At 37.7% G+C, this 13,028-nt stretch overlaps 1 protein-coding gene across 5 annotated transcripts in view; it reads left to right on the plus strand.

The window, feature by feature from the left end:
- NELL1 (neural EGFL like 1) overlaps nucleotides 1-13,028 on the plus strand; it is a 324,035-nt gene that overhangs the window by 273,223 nt on the left and 37,784 nt on the right. The gene's annotated exons all lie outside the window — the stretch shown is intronic.

Consider the following 13,028-nt stretch of genomic DNA (forward strand, 5'->3'; position numbering starts at 1 on the left):
TCCCTCTGGTGCTGGAAAGTGCTGAGGTCCTGGTGGGCCGCAGGCGTGAGCTCCTGGGGTTTGGCTGTTTTTTCAGTCCAGAGCAGGTTTGAACAGATCCAATAAAAAGGAAAAAAAAAAAAGCCCAGGGAACTTCTCTGCCTCATCTAGCTAAAAACTAACCAAAAGCAAAAGAGAGCTCTGTCCTAATGCCTGTCAGTGCTGCAGGCAGCACAGTCCAGGAGTAGGATGTCAGGGAGTGAGTGGTCTTTCTCAACACAAACACCAGCTGTGGCTTCTTCTTCCCTCACTTTGTTCTCAGAGCCAGTCTCAAAGGTGCAGAAATTAATATGTAACATAAACAAGGTGACTAAGGATAAAGTCACCCCAGGACAGAGATACATATAGCCCCAGCTTGAAACTAACCTTCCTCTTTGGTGTCTTCATTACTGAAATCTGCTTGTATCAAAAGTATATAAATAATGAAGCTGTCAAGAATTTAATGTCATGAAAAATATGTCAGAAACAGAGGCAACTGTGTGTGTGTATCTTTGTGTGACTTTTTAGACCCTCATATTACACTGCCTATATTACTTTTTGCACGGAAACCTGGAGAGCAGTTTGTACTGAAGATACTTCTTCAGGGAATGTTCAAGATTTGACAGTTAAAAGGCATGCATTGCATTGCCTCTGGTTAGCCTTTTCTTTGACTTCAAGCTATTTTGGCAGATTTTTTACTCCACATAATTTGCTTGACAGCTGTTATTACTTAGTCATGCTTTCAAATGCTATCTATTGTTTGTAATATTAAAATACAATGTATAATTGACTTTCAAAGCTTCTGAAAAGAATATATTTTTTCACAGAAAGTGATGTAGTCTTGTGACTGCAAATTTTTAAGAGAGAGAAAACATACTGTCCTTCACATCTCTTCAGGGAATGCAGGCAGTTGCTTGGATTTATTTTCTTTATTCTTCAGTATTTTGGAGACCTTTGTTTTACTGTTTTGAATAGATCTGAGGTTTGTAACTGCAGAATACCTGTGGAAATGGTTAGGACTGAATATAATGTACACAAGTGGCAGGTAGATACCCTGCACATGCTTCTTGTCGCCTAAACCATCAGACTTCCCTGACACTCTTTCATGCCACATTTTGTACTCATTGTTTTTGTCCACTGAGGACAAAAACCTGCTGTCACTTTCCCATACATTGCTCAGTGGAACCTGTCTGAAGCAAGGCTTGAATAAATCTCTCTGCTCAAAAGAGGAAGAATTTTAATTCACCAGGCTGCAGAGAGAGGGTTGAGCAAACTGTTGGGTTAAAAATATAAAGATTTTTAAATTCTCTCCAAAAGATAGCTCTTGTGATAGTCTTGTGACCTCTTCTTTCCACCATATTGGTAAGAAAGAGTCTTTGTTCGTTGTTCGGTTACTCTGATATAGCAGGTGGATGAGTAACACTGAAGGGGCAGTAAATTTCAGATGTTTCATGTCGCCCCTTAAGTTCACTGAGGGCTATTGCGATCTCTTCTGGGTTTTATGTGTGAGTGAGAAGTAACAGAGATCTAAACAGAAAAGCCTCCACCTACAGAATAGCAGTGAGAATGCTCAAGTATTTTCTTGAAATCAACACTGTGGGACATACTTCTCCAAAAAACACGTACTGCTTTCTAACCCTTATTTTATTGTATGAGAGATAGATGTCAGAATCTGTTCTTAACTTATAAGAGGATGCTGGGAGGAAGAAACTGTAGGAAATGTATCAGTGATTTCATTGCTGGAAGTCTGAATAAGAGCAGTAAGTTTGGAACTGTTCTCACTGTCCCAATTCTTTGAAGCAAGATCATGCAGCTCCGTGAGTATGATGGCAGCTACTCCTCTGAAATGCTGTTTTTTCCTTGTTTTTATTTCAGTCCACAAAAACAGGCAAACAAACAAAAATGGGTTATATAAAAACCCTTTGATACAACCATAAACTATAATTGTTCTTGTTTGCCTCTTCTACTTTCCTTTGTGAGTATAGATGAAAACTGGTCCCACAATTGAAATGAGACTATGCAATTTGCTTCGTTGGCAGAGGTCTCTTAACCTCTATCCCTGTTTCTTCCTACTGGTAGATTTTATACCTGGAAATAGTGTATCTCATAAATCTGATGTCAGCAGTCAGCTTCTGTGTGAGAGTGGTGTTTGTGCAACTGAAAATTGTTAATTTCTCAACTGTTGTTTGAAATTGTACACTTTATTTAAAGGAAGTTGTTGGTAGAGCTAGGGCTAGGCCATGGCTTCTCCTGGAGCTGATGACAACATGGCCTTCATCGTGGCTCACTTTTCTGTGGGCTGTTGTCTTGGTGCAGAAAGACAAATTTTCACAGAGGAAAGAAAGCATGCTTTCTCTAAGTTTAGGAAAAAAGATTGAATGTATTGGTGAGTGACTGATAAAAGGAGTCTCCTAATCAGCTTTAAAGCACTCTGACAGCTTTGAACTGTAGTGGAGCCTGCTTGGGGCTGCGTGAAGAACCTTATGATGGTAACTCTTACTAACCTTTTTGCTTGATTTTATTTGTGTTTCATTCTTAGTGAGCCAGGGAATATGAGTTATTTTTCATTCACTTACCCACCTCCTCTGCCCATGACTGTTGTTAATCTTTGCAGCTAAACAGTGGATTTCTTTGGCATTTGTCTTACCTTACAGAATCAACATGGAAAGGGAAAAAAGGGAGCAAGACTGTAAATATGTTTAACAGGCAGCTGAACTAGAGCCTTAGAGTGTGTCAAATCCACATAATGTTCAGGGAATGCTACACACACTTCAACAAATACTAATTAGATGTGATCCTCCATGTTGGTTTGTGTGTCTATTCTTAAAATGCAGCAAGTTGTCTGATTGTGGAAGGGTAGAAAGAGGTTGCTTTGTGAAGACAGCTTTTTACACTCTGTGACTAAAATAAATAACGGCACTTTTGGGCTTGAGGTAACCATTATTTTGGTTACTCATAGATCTCCTGCTGCTCAAGCACACTGGGAAACAAATGCATTTCTTTTATAAGAGAATGAAACCCAGAGTTAGTTTTCTCAAAGCTTGTTTTGATCCTCTTCTGAAGATTATTATGTGTTTCCCTGACTGCCCCATGGTCTCTCTTGTTTCTTACTTATCTGGTCTGAGACTGTGTAACAGAAGAAAAATGGCTGTTTCAAGTTGATATGTAGGTCTTGAGTCTCAGGGAATACTGTCTTCCTTGTTGATAACCATTCCAGATTAATTCCATTCTTCGAAAGAAAAGAAAGCTGTATTTTGCCATGTCAAATTACTGTATCATTGTTAGTTAAATAGTTTTTTTGAGGAAAGAGAATGATCTCAGATTTATGGAAGGCCAAAACTTGAATATCTTATTTATAAAAAAAACCTTACAGTTTTTTTTTATGTATATTATAAGATTATGCTGATTTGGTCTTTCTAGTCAAGGACATGAAACAAGAGTACTGGCTGTGCTAATCAGGAGACAAATGTAATCCTCTGAATACCAGGTAATTTCTCCTGGTGCTTTGAGTTAAATATTTTCGCTGCTAAAATATTATTCTTCAGTTAAAACTGTTGTTCATGGCAGGAATAGATGGAGCTCTTTTATGTGTAGTTCTTCAAGTTGGAACACACAGGGTGATCTAATCTTTTCTCTGAAACACTATGTTTTTTGCGGGGTCGGAGATTTTTGAGTCTAGCGAAGTCCTAAACAAATCATGTGAGCACCAGAAGAGCTAAAGGAATGTAAAGAATGTGCTGCCTTTGAGGTGGGCAGTTCTGCATTCTGTATCTTCTTTTTATCTGATCCACAGATCTGAAGGAAAGGTAAGAGTTGCTGCTCAGTATGGACTGATAGCTTGGGTTCCAACCTCATCTGCTCCTGTGCTGGAGAAATGCAAATGCCCCCTTAGAAAACCATGGTCAACACAGGCAGCTTAGCTGAACGGTAGGATATTAAATATGCTAGTAACCGTAGAGATTTGGCAGTACATTTTGTCACTCTTTATATGTTATCTGTGTATTTTTAGCTTGAAAAGGCTCAGAATTTCAACGGAATTTTGTGCACTCCATGCAGAATGCTCAGCCACTGACTAAACACAGTTTCATTCCCCTGCTTGCCCCATTTCTGGTTCAAAGTGCCATTCAGGCTCTGTGTGTGGGCAGGCTGGGAGTCTCTGGGTGAGCTGGACAGAAATTCAGTCCTGAGCAAGCAGTAGGGAAAGGGCAGAGCTGCTTTCTGGGCAAAGCATATGTTCCACAGGTCTGACCTGGTGTAAGGCTTGGAATGTTGCACAATATTTTTATTCCTTTAATTACAAGAATTTGTGTCAGTTCTGATTTTAGTGAGTATTTCAAAACTGCATTGAACAATGTGTTGACACATTTTAGATGTCAAAGATGAGCAAGGTCAGAAGTGCTGGTTCTTTACAGAAGAATGCAGCGCTATCATTACTGCTGTTAAAAATCAGTATCTCCACAAAGTTCCCTACATCCAATTCTGGTATGACCAGTTGCCCATGGAAACACTCTATGAAAAGCTGACCTTTCCAGTCTATTGATCTTGCCAGATCTCTAGGGAAAATCAGGGCTTTTTTTACTGTCATTTAGGATTATGTATAGGCTGAAGGAAAATTTAGTTCTGTTGACAAAATCAGCATGGAGAGATTTGATAGATATTCAGCTATTAATTCATTTGAGAGCACTGTTCTTTCACATAGAACAGTTTCTTAGAAAATGTCTTGTCACTAAAAGACAATGGTTATATTCCAATTCAAAATACCGCCCTGCAGCATTTTGACAAAGTTTATGAGTCTTATTTCTGAAGGCACTATAATGCATAACCTTCACAGGTGATTCATGATGATTTTTAGGAGAGTAGGTAATACTATAAAAGGGCAAGGTGAAGAGAGAACCGTATCCAATTTAGAAGTGATTAAAATAAGGCTAAGCAAGAGCCTCCCCTACAATATGTTCAGTTCACTTCATGAACAGTAGGAGGCATGAATGCTGGCAATATCCCAAGTTCCTGAATAAATTTTCTTGGTCCTAGTAATCTGCGGATTAACCACCTGGTGCATTGCTGCATATGTTGGTTTAAAAATCTCAGTAAGCACCTGTGTCATAATTTGGACTTGAAGTAATTATAGACTGTGACTGGCACTTCTATTAAAACCCTCTGGTTTTCAGGGTCCATTTCTGCCTGAGAGCCCTTTTTCTTTCACTTGTACAAAAGTCCAAAATACATATTTTACTGTTCTTTACCTCCATAATAAAAGAAGAAAATATATTGTTTTTTAAGGTATCACCTGTTCATATGCAGTTGATACTTGCCAGTGCCAAGTTGTAACCAGAAGTTTTGATGGTTCAATCATAACAGTATTTCTTGTTTTATAGGAGCAGACCCAATATCTGGTTATGTTTCAGGCTTGTCTTATACTGAATTTTCTCTCTTTCTCTTGTAAGGCCAGCCCATCTGGAAGATGACACCTCAAAAGGTTTGGCTTCTCTGCTCTGCAGAGAGCCACTGCGGGTCTGCTGCTCTTGGTGCTGTTCTGGGGAGGTGGGAGTGTTCCTCCTGTTCCTCTCCCATGGGCAGAGCTGGGGCTCCATTTCAGTCAAGGCAAGAACCACAGCAGGACTGGTGCTCTCCACCATTCCCTTGTTGAGAAGCAGTGGCATTCTGCAGCCAAATGAGGTATCTGTTACCTCTCTGAGATGGGAGGGAGGAGGAAAAATTTTTAATTCTTCTCCTGGCAGTGAGTGCTTAGAATAAACAAATAATAGTAGAGGAGCAGCAAGAGGCATTCCTTAAACATCCTCTCAGCCAGCCTAGGACTGCTTGGCAGGCATAGTATGGCTTGCATGCTTTCACTGGGAAACCATAGAATGGCTTGGGTTGGAACGGGTCTTTAAAGCTCATCTAGTCCAAACGCCCTGCAATGACCAGGGACATCTTCATTTAGATCAGGTTGCTCAGGGCCCTGTCCCATCTGACCTTGAATGTTTCCAGGGGTGGGGCATCCACCACCTCTCTGGACAACCTCTCTAGTGTTTTGCCATGCTCAGCATAAAAAACTTTATCCCTGTACCTAATCTAAGTCATCCCTTTCTAAGTTTAAAACTGTTTGTCCTATTACAACAGGCTTATCCCCATATTTCTTATGGGCACCCCACAATTATTGAAAAGCCACAATAAGATCCTCCAGGTGGTTTTTCCTCTTCAGGCTGAACAACCTCAACTCTCAAATGTTCCTCATAGGAGAGGTGATGAGAAAGGGCATAAACTTTTGCTTAGCACCACCTTTACAGTATTGCTGCACTCCAAAAACCAAGAGGCCTTCTAGAAGTTCAGAAATGTAGGTGGTGGTGTGGGGGATGGATTTCTTTACCTTTTTCCACACTGCCTCTGTGTTGGCCAGGTTTGTTGTAAAAGTTCACTGTCTTGTCTGATTTCCTCTCACTCATTGCTACTCATGTACAAGAGCTTGTGTTCTTTCCACCACAATATCACCTTGCTAGCTAATGTCCAGAGTATTTTTGGAAATTCATTAAAAATGTAGATGCAATATGCTTTTGTTATTTTAATTATGAATTATATGTTGCCTAGGAGTTAACAGACAGCTTTCTAGACAATAAGAGAGCTGTCAGTTTCTTCAGTGAAAATGTCATGGAGATAACCTTCAATATCTTGTGATAAAATTTATATATTCCATTTTATGTATGCATGGTTTGTGGCATTTGGCATTTAATAGTCTTAAAAATGCTATTTACCATATAAAAAATGTAGAGAACTGCCTTAAAATGGGATCAAACTTATTGCTGCCTTTGAAGGAAAGAATTTGATTTTATTCTGATCAAACTGGTTTTACCCTAGTGTAACTTTATTGAGTTGGTTGGCAGTAATGAATTAGAGTGGAGTACATTTTCTTGGAATCTGTGACTGTGACTTAATTTTTTTCTTGACACAATTAATACTTCATCTGTGAACCTGGCTGAACAAAGTGTCATCCTATCCTATGCTCAGGAAATGAGATCCTGATTCTAGGAAGCTGGCAAATTCCAGTTCTCTGAGGTAAAACTCTTTAATGGGGTAACTCTTCAGCAACATTTCAGACACCTTGTGATCTATGAGACATCTTGGGAAAACCAAGGTAAAAAGCTGAAATAGAAAAGAATCCTGCCAAGCTGTCTGTGGTAAGCTACTGAGTTATTTTCAGGAAGAGGATTAGGAAGGCTTTTACAAGTACCAAACTGTCCCTAAATTCATGGTAGAATATATAAATGTATCTCCCATTGGACCAGAAGTTTAAACACAGTATCTGGGGCATTTGGCTCCTCCTTTCTTTGGCCAAGATCTGAATTGAGGAATTTCTATTGCTTCTTCTTCCTCCCCAGTTAGCTACATTTATCAGAACACTGAAGTGATGAGAGACATGCAAGAAAATTGGTATTTTCTCACTCCCTGAGTTTGCTGAAGCCAGAAACGGAATAGGAACTTGATACTTAATATCTTAAATCTATTTTGCTGTAATTTAACATACTACTTCCATTCTCTTCAGAATTAAGACCTGGTTTTGTATCTTGAGTTCATATTCACCTGTATATTATTTTACCCCCAAGTATTGCCTTGAATCCATGTTTTCTAGACCTCTCATCATTTTTGCCATCCTCTTCTCTAGATCTTCAGTTGATCCACATTGCCATTCAGTTTGTTATCTGCTCTTTGGTGGACATAATACAGTATATAAGACCCTCTCAGGAATGTGAAGATCAGGAGAGGATACATAGTGCTTTTTGTCCATTCCTGGTGGTGATAGCTTTGATTTTATTCTGTAATGGCATCACACTAAGTCTGTGATCTGCTCCAAATCTTGTTCTACTGCTTAGTTCTCCCAGCATGGATGATCATGGAAGAGGAGCTGGGCTAGCAAAAATGTTCAAGGTAGAACAGCTTGAGTATAATGACCCAACTCTATTTCATCGCTACTAATTTCTTCAAAATTGGCCTGCATTATTTACCCACTTTCTGCTAAATAAATCAGAATATTTTTGTATGACACTGCTGCTCAGCAGTCCTCTTAATGAGCATTGTGAGATGATTATTTGTAATCCTGAGCCCCGGACTTCGATTAATTTCAGTAGTCAGAGGTACTGCTGATTAAATGATCTGTTTCCAGGAGAATAAATCTCTCTGCACACATAGAGTAATTGACAAGACACAAAGATTTCCTGTATGACTGTTCCAGATATAAGAGTCCAGTGTGATTTTGTATGTTTATAAGCTTGGGAGCAGCATTGGAAATATCTGCAAATGTTTTCAATTTTCATTGTGAAGCAGCTTTTGCAAACCCTTGAAAATATTCAAATAATGCTAAAAAATAAATGAAGTATTATTTGACCTGAAGCATGGTTGTTTCACTTTCCAGTGTTGCAAACAACTAAAAAGCCTAGTTACTTTGACCCACTCTATTTAAAATGTTAATTGTGTAATATAAAGTTTAAAGATCTTCTGCCATTGCTAATCTCAGTCTTCATTTCTCTTCTTAATTGCACATTTGAACAAGAAATTGTAATGTTTTTTGATTAGCTCTTACGATCTATTAGGTCTTATGTGAAAGAGAATGTAGTTACTTGGAGGGGATGAGGTTTATATCTAGCTCGATCTGACCGGTTTTCAGCAACTTTGCAGGGGAAGCTGCACTTGCAACAAAAATTTTTGAAAAATGTGTTGAGCTGTTGTTAGTTTTCCTTTCCTCAGTCCTGCCATATGGAAGAAGCCCATGTTTTGTATTCAGAGTGCTGTTTGGCTGGTCTGAGAAGAAGCAAGGGCTCTTGGTATGTGATGGCGAGGATTTGATAACAATGAATAAAATTACAGTGGAAATCAGTATTCCATTAAGACAGGAAAGGGAAAATGGCTCAGGGTTTGCCGTGTGGTATCTGATATCATGAAGAATAAACAGCATTGTCTCATTTAGAGACATATAATGCACAATAATTAATATACAGTATAATATTGTATATTAAAAATACTATTAATAAAATAATAAAGTCTCTAGCATTTTATATCTGCATAAGGAGCATTCAGATGATCTGATTTAGTTCCCACTTACCATGGGAGACTGTGTCATATAGTCCTCTTAATGGATTTGTCAGATCTGTCCTAAAAATAGTTATTTCTTTAAAAAAAAAAAAAAGTTACTATCTTGCTCCTCAGTTTGCACTGGTATTTCAGACATTGCTTTCTTATGACTTGGAGTCTTCCACTAATTTTCTTTCAAGATTTACTCCTGACAGTTAATACTCACTTGTATTGGTGGTCTGCCACTTGTCATTCTTCCTCTTAAATGAAAAAAAAACCACCTTTATATGACTTGTCCTAATAAGTTTACATAAAAGAATAATATCTCCTCTTGGCTTTGAATGTGCCTATCAAAATAAGTGAGGAACACTAAATTTCATACAATAGATTGTTGTATGTGCTAGTGCCTCTCTTTACCTCTTGTCTTTTTTTTTCTTTTTTTTTTGAATTCTTGAGCAGAGCTGAAAAAGAATTGTATTGAGATAAGCATCACTGTGGCTTGTTTCATGGTATTAATAGTTTTATATTGTTGTTACAAATGCTTCTGTTGATAAATTCCAGATAGCTTTTGCCTTTTTCAACAAAGCTAATCTTTCTTATCCTATCCTCTGATTGATTAACATGGTTTCATCCTCCCCAGTAATTTCTCACTGATAATTTCCCAACTTTTAGTAGAAATACTTATTATTGCTAGGCTCTCTAGCAGAATCACAAAGCACATTATATCATGACATTTCATTCCATTTCTATTAGGCAAGGTTTTTTCTTTCTTTCAGAATGAAGTTCCAGTATTTCCTGGCATTGACAGGGCTTTCCAAAGTTGTACCAGTCTTACCGACCAAAGTTGTGCCTCCTTTTTCATGTCTTTGATAAAGATACGAGATAAGCTCCAAGACAAATGTTTAAAGAAATTACCTTCCCCAGTTGTCATTTTTTTTAAATCAGTAAGCTTCCATGAACTTTAAGGGTATTGTTACTCTGTTTTTATTGGTGAATATACTGAGATGGCATAGCTGGAAAAGCATGGCTCCCCAAGGCAGTTTAGTCACTTGTAATGGGGCTGTGAAGAAGTTAGATGTTCTACTGTATAGTCCCTCATTAAATTCTGTAATTGTATGTCTGGGAATGCTCCTATTTTCACAGGTAGAATGACCTAGAGGGAGTAAGTTCTGCTTCTGTATGTATCCAGTTTATCTACCTTATCAGGGATGCCCAGCCCTGCATTTCATGCTAAAGCCATTGTAACTAAAACTCCAAAATAAGCTTTATTGAGATCCAACTAACTAAAGTGCTCCAAGATTCTTGCCCTGGAGTTGGACTCTTGGAAACACACCCTTGACCCACCTGTAGCTGCTTCTTTTGGTCAGAGACACAAACATTTCTGTTTGTGGTAGTATGTGGCTTACAGAGTGGCTATTAATATTTTTAATCTCAAATTTTTGATTTAGGATGACTCCTTGTTCTTGAGGTGTGACACATCCCTCCTCCCAGAGAAGGGTGTGAAGGAGGGTCCCTTTTAAGGTCTGCTGATCTTGGTGTTCTACTCTGAAGAAACCAATAAATACTGGTTTGTCCAGGGTGATAAACATGGACACAGATTCCTAGGAGGATGGTGGGGTGCTTCTGCTGGGCTCCAGTAGCAATAACTGTTTAATTCAGGGATGGCTACACCTCCCTGTCTCTCACTGCTCATTTCTCCCTGTCTCTCACATGCTGCCTGAGGATTGAGAGTGATGCTCCTCTCCCCATCCCCAAATAGTCTTTGCAGGATGTAAATTCAAATAATATGTACGTCATTACCCACGGATCAGTGGCACAGCCAGCAGTCAGACTTGAGCACCAGAATTCTTTCCTTTTTGCTTTTTTCTCATTTGTAAAAAGTTGACAAAATCCAGTGGGCTGGGGCCAAGGATGTTCCTAGTTACCTCGAAGAATCATCCTTTATGTGTAGCTGGTGGCTGTTGGAGATGAAACAATGAGACATGGAACAGTCTTCCAAAAAAGTTTCATTTCAGAGTTCAAATTTGTTATTTATTAGAAGTACTAATACATGGAACTATATCTTTATCAGCTCATTGGGGCTGGTCTGAACTGTTATCATCATTTCACACATGATTTTTGTAACCTCACCATTTGTTCTCATTTTCTCTTTTCTCTTTCTGGCCACCTTGCTTCCATCTCTTTTCTTCTCAAGAGATTAAAGGGCCAAAATACTGCTCCCTAAACTTACTTCATTATCCACAGAAAATTTCACAGTATAATTATAATGCAAATAGGAAGTTACTTATATTTATAAAAGATAAGGCATTTAATTTAGTACCAAATAACAGGAATGAAAGGTACTCTCTTTTCTATCTATGAAATTGCCCCGTCTTTTCTGGAAAACAAATTTTGTTCAGGCTGCTTAATATGAATTGCTATTAAGTTCTATATTAATTATTGTGATCCAGATTGTCACATTTACGAAGTGTTGCTGCAGTGGTGTAATTTAATGTCTACTGTCAGGAAATACATCCACAGAACATAGATTTTAGTTCTGACTGTGCCACTAACTTATGTGACTGTAGGTGCTTCCCTCATCGCTTCAGGCTCATTTTTCTCTGTCTGTAAAACATATATTATGGCAAGTGCCTATAACATATTGGGTGAATTATGAGCTCTTGATGCAGCTAAGAAGTTGGAATTCACTTTTAGAGAAAATGTGCTTCAAATGCTAAGTTTTGATATGTTTTCAAGTATTTTGTCCTGTCAATCTGCTAATATTTCCAGAAATTCTTCAGAAATGGGAATATGAAAATTTCATCTTCAGTATTGCTGTTGTTATATTATTTCTCTCTTCTTGTGTTGGCTTTTCATGGCTTAACAGTGGTAGTAGTGCATATATTAGTCTTGAGCCATGAAATTATAGTGCAAATTGGAGAAACTGTAACAAGTAGCAACAGCCCAAATGATCTTACGAAACCAAAATGAATTAAAATTCTTTATGTCTGCATAAAGACTGCATACTGTGTTAAGAAGTAATATAAAAAATATTAAATATTAAATAATCATAAAATACATTTTCAAAAGGTAATTATGAGATACATGATTTATCTATATTTTTAATGTAAGTGGAAATGGCATTTGACAGCCAGTGCTTGAGAATATAGATGTTATTTTTTGACATTTTTCTGATATATTTTCAATAAGCTATTGAAATAAACAACTGTTTTTCTGTCCTCATGTTAATGTATATCAGCAAATTTTCTTTATCAATATAGTAAATGATAAGCAATTATAAATTAATGGTGACCATAAGCTTTAGACATAAGCTATGCAGAAGTAAAGAAAAAGATAAAGTAATAGCATTATGCTGTTCAAGAAACAGAATTTTATGAGCTGTAGAACCAAAGGAGATGTTTAAAATCAGAAGAAAAATAACACGGTGTTTTGCTAAAAAAGGGTAGTGTATACAGATAAGATGGTGAATAATGAGAACAATACTTAATGTGAATCTGGGTAATCCAGCTGATTAATTGCATGTGAAAGTCTATTCAGTTTTCTTGGAAATGGTAAAAATTGTTTCAAGCTAGAAGGAAAAACTTTGATCTTTGTTTCTCAGCAGCTTCAGAGTGGGTCCTCTTTAGATCTAAAACAAGAATGCACTCTGCTGTCTCTCACTTCTAGTCATGTGTTAGAACTATGAAGCAGAGCTAAAAAAATAGGAGAATTATTACCAATAGTATTATCAATATCAATAATATGATATTTGATTTATTTTTAATAGAATTTTCAAGACTGTTAATATGAAGCCTGAAATTTACTCTCTAATCTTTTTTTACAAAACAATGAAAATAATGAGATTGCAAAGAGATTTGTCTGTACTGGGTTGACCCTGTCTGGATGCCAGGCACCCACTAGGCCACAGAACATTCTGAGTTGGAAGGGACCCACAGGGTCCATCAAGT

Source organism: Cyanistes caeruleus, chromosome 6 (genome assembly GCF_971803275.1).
Source record: "Cyanistes caeruleus chromosome 6, bCyaCae1.hap1.1, whole genome shotgun sequence".
NCBI classification, from domain to species: domain Eukaryota; kingdom Metazoa; phylum Chordata; class Aves; order Passeriformes; family Paridae; genus Cyanistes; species Cyanistes caeruleus.